Below are 4,824 nucleotides of genomic sequence, written 5' to 3'. Positions count from 1 at the left end.
TTCTTTTAATCCAAATTTTATGGATTTATACACTGGTGTTAAAATTAGGAATACCATGCTTTTTGGATTGCACAATATTTACCAACGCTAGAGTTGGAAATATTCATAGGCAAATATTCACTAACACTGGTGTTGCACATGTGCGGCATCACGGTGAAAACATTCATCCTCAAAATCATGTATCTAATGCGGCAAATGTGGGGAGACTAGGAATTCTTGTCTTTTATTAGTGGAAAAATAGAATGGGAGTCGCCACCTAGTATTTTGGTCGCTAGGAACCCTAACTAGTCTCAAAGATCGGATACGGAGACTGGTTGAGTAAAGAGAAGATATTAGCACTCCAAATACGCCCTATCTAAGGTAAGCTGCATTGTTTTATTGTCTGATAAAATCTAAGGTCTTGTCATGTCTTCTAGTTGTTGTTCCGTCTATGGTTTAAGAAAAGTCCTCCTCGGTAAGTAGATCCTTATCTTATCGGGTAAAACCTAACTGTTTTGACGTCAGCAAAATAATTTAATATCCAGAATACGTCTTATGTATAAGGTCATAACCTTAGATATTAAATGAAAACAAAATAATTTTTTTGAAATTTTTGAAATATTGGCCTAGTTCTCGTGACTTTAATAAATTGGTTATTAAAGCCAAAATGCATGTTAATACATATTTTTTGAAATTTTCTTTGTTGTATGAAAATATGATATGATTTTTTTATTTTTGAGAGACTTGGCCGTATGCATGAAAACAAAACATTTTATTTTTTTTATTTTTAAGAAAACCAGGTGCTTTTAATACTGGATTTGTATCTTTACAGTATAAAAATACAAACTAATATTTTAAAATGCAATAAAATATTTGCGGAAAATCACATATTTTTTTTAAGAATTTTTTTCAGGCTGGACCCAACCCGGTCCATGCGGCTGAATTGGGCCTAGCCAGCCCAGCCTGGTCACTGGCCCCCGCCAGTGACCAGCCCCCTTCTGCAATTAAATTACCTTCGCACTATTCATCACTTTCTTTGCAATGCGAAAATGAAACAAAAGAAAAACAGAGTGTGAAAAAAACAGGGTGTTGCAACTGGTGATTTCATGTATTGGCTCCCTCACGTTTTCTTTTTGTTTTTCTTACATACTAACACACATCATTTCTGTTGCAGGGACTGAGAAGGGAAATGCACATACCTGGTTATGGAGAGGTGAAGACGGCGGTGGTGTTGTATCCTCTGCTTCGCCGTGCAGACTCTCCTTCTCCCTTCCTTTCGCTCTTCTGTTTTCTCTTCCTTATGCTCCCCTCTCCCTCTGTTTTCTATTCCTTATGCTCCCCTCTCCCTCTGCTTTTGTTCTCTTTTTTTCTTCCTTCTGTCGTTTTTGTCTTTCTCCTTTCTGTCCCCCCTCTCTCTGCTCGGTCCTTCTTCTGGCTTTTATAGCCAGAGGATGCGTGCGTTATGGCATGCATATGGTAATGGCTGTGTGAGACGTGCTCCCCTGAAACAGCTCCGCTATCTCTGCAAAAACGCTTCCCTATCTCTTTATTTCCAGCCGTTTCTTTCCTTTTGAAGAAGACCATGAACAGTGCACGCAATTCTTAATGAAAGGGCGCCGTTTTCAATTTCAAAATGATATTTCTGATTTGGTCCTTGAATGTTTTTACAATTTTGTAATCAAGCCCCCCTGGAAATGTTGTAATTGGATCCTTTAATTATAGCACCTTTTCCAGTTTGGTCCTTGGTTTCAGATTCTTTCAATTAAGTCTCTAATTGGCCATCAAACTTTAATAATTATGCAATTAAACCCCTGATTTGACCAAATTAACTCTTTAAAATTATAATTAGACCCCAGAACTTTAATTTCTTCCAATAAAAGCCTAAATTGACTTGAAAATCATTTTTTTCTTGTAATCAAACCCTCCATAAATTCAATTAAACCTTAGATAAAATTTAATTGAGTCCATAAACATCTGATTTTAGACTTTTCTTTCTCAGCTTGAATTTTATTTGTCAACAAGGCTCTCATCAGTAAAAAATATATTGTTAAATTTCAACATTTTGCATTTTTTTAACCTTCTCAAACAATTTTGTCCTTTTTTTCAGCATTCCAGTCCTTTTCCCGCTCCTATTATTTTTTTTGGATTTCTTTTGAATATTTTTTGATATATTTTTTTGTATTTTCTCATTTTCAATTTTTTTTTTGTAGGAATCCAAAAATGTGTAATAACAACCAGAGTCATGAATATTGTAGAGGGACCATAAAAAATGGAATAAAGACAAACTCATTGCAATTTAAGACAAAATCAGCAATGCAGCCTACCTCAGGTAGGATGCTTAAGAGGTGATATTATCTTCCATTTCACGTAACAAGTCCTGTATCATATAATCTTTGTTGATTAGTTAGGGTTTCTAGTGACCACAATACAAGGTGATGACTTCTTAAACAAAACCATTCCCCCAAAAAACAAGATGTCAGGTATATGTTCTTTTTCCATGAGAATAATTTTTAATCGGTCACTGCGATGTCCGGTTTTGACACTATTGTCGCACCCGACATCGCGGCGGCCCTAAAAATTCTAGATTGTGGAAAAAGAACAGATATCTGGCATATTGTTCTTTTAGGGGAAAAGGTCTTGTTTGAGGAGTCGCCACCTAGTATTATGGTCACTAGGAACCCTAACTGGTCAACAGAGATTCTATGGATCGGGATTGATTACGTAAAAGGGAAGATATTATCACCCCTTAAACGTTATGCCTGAGGCAGACTGCATTGTTGGTTTTGTCTTAAATTGCTAAATGTTTATTAGTTCATGCTATGATAATTTGCTTATAATATTCCTGACTCTGGTGTCAGTGAATATTCACATAAAAAAATTATTTTTTACACATGCACATATTTTTTTTAATTTTCTAGCTAAATAAAATAAAATACAATGAATAAAAATAATATAAATTTAAATCGGTATTTTTTATTCCTGACTCTGGCATCAGTGAATAAACCAATAAATTTATATTATTTTTATTTATGCATACACATTTTTATTTTTTTATTTTTTTATTTTTTTGGGCTGGGTCCAACTCAGCCCAGTCACTGGCCCAAGCCAGTGACCGGGCAAATTTCACCCGCAAGCGTGCGTGATTCACGCATGCTTGCTATAATTACCACTTAATTAATGCACAGTGTTGATGAATTATTTTACAGAGCTGGAGACACTTGCCTGGGAGCAGACTGAAGGCAATGACGTGTTGTTCCTCTCTTCGTTTTTTAAGCTTCTTCCTCTGGTTTTGGAAGTCGACGTCGGAGAAGAAAAGGCCGATTGTGATACTGGTGCTTTTGTCTGTGGGTTTCTTGTTTCCCTGTCCTCCTCTCTGCCTCTGTTCTCAAAGAAAGAAAGAAACGCTCTGGTTCCTGTTACTCACAATTGCAGAAGACGATGACAGTGTAGAAGGGCTACCCCACCAACACTGCCACTGCCTTCTCTCCTCTGTTTTGTTTTCCTTTAACTCTCCCTTCTCTCCCCAGTTTCTCTTCCTCTTTTCCCCCCTGCTTGTTTTCTGGTTTTTTTGTTGTCTACAGGGACAAAAGCAATGGTAAAAGCAATACCCCTCTCTGTGTAGTCTTTGTTTGGCTCGTGCTCTCTCTCGGGTTTTTGCTCTGTGTGCTGTCTTTTTTCTGTTTTTCTGGGTTTTTTGCTCTGGTTCTGCCCCCTTTTTTTTTCAGTTCATTGTCTTTTTCTCCCCCGTTCTTTGTTTTCTCTGGCTTTATAGCCACAGAATCCCACCGTTACCAGGTAATAAATCGACTGTTATTGCAGGAGTAATGGTGGCGGTGGGCAGCTGAGGCGCCGAAGAAGATGAACAGCGTTGAGAAACGGCACCGTTGTTTTGTGTTTTGATCCTTCACATTTTGAAGTTTTGCAGTCCAGTCCTTGGGTAAATTGTAATTGAACCCCTGCATCTCAGCGCCATTTACACATTGGTCCTTGGGTTTTAATTTCTTTCAAATGTGACAAGAATCAGCCCTATACTTTGCTAATTTTTCAATTAAGTCTCTGCTTTCATTAATTTAATTAAATCCAAGTCCAATTAAGTCTCAAAACTTATCAATTCTCCAATTAAAACCCTTGATTAGATGAATTAAATTAATTTCAAGCTTAATTAAGTCTCAAAACTTATCAGTTCTCCAATTAAACCCTTAATTGGATTAATTAAATTAATTCCAAGCTCAATTAAGTCTCAAAACTTATCAATTCTCCAATTAAACATTTGATTATTAATTAGATTAATTCTAAAGTTTAATTAAACCCCAAAACTTCCAATCATGTTGCCTTTAACCCAAATTTTAATTTATTCTTCATTTATTTCATTTTACTTGTTTTTTCATCATTATTATTTTTTATCCTTTTCAATAAATAAAATAATAGTTATTAAAATAAAATGGTCAAAAATTGGGTCATGACAACTATTAGTCCAAAGTCCTGCAACACAAGATGCTTAGGGTTAATCATGTCTTAAGATATCAGAAACTCAAGATATTCCCGTTTAAATATCTAACGTGGAGGAAGAGAATTTTGCCACGAGAAGGATATTGACTCGAGTCTGCACTAAAAAAAAAACTCTATTTTTGGTCTAGTTTTTTTATTTTTTTTCTTAGTTCATACTCTCAATCATATCAGGATTCTCGGCATTCGTCAGTTTTTGAGTTAGACCTGGAGATCCCTTTTGACCCCCTAGATTACTACCAGCTTGTGTTCTGTAAAAAGATTTTATCTCACTTCAACTCCTACATCAAAGTTGTAGTCCTAGATGTGTAGATGAATTTGTGCTTTTGAATCACTTGA

Source organism: Populus nigra, chromosome 9, assembly GCF_951802175.1.
Source record: "Populus nigra chromosome 9, ddPopNigr1.1, whole genome shotgun sequence".
NCBI classification, from domain to species: Eukaryota; Viridiplantae; Streptophyta; class Magnoliopsida; order Malpighiales; family Salicaceae; genus Populus; species Populus nigra.
The sequence above is the reverse complement of the archived record's forward strand: the minus strand, read 5'-3'. Positions refer to the sequence as shown.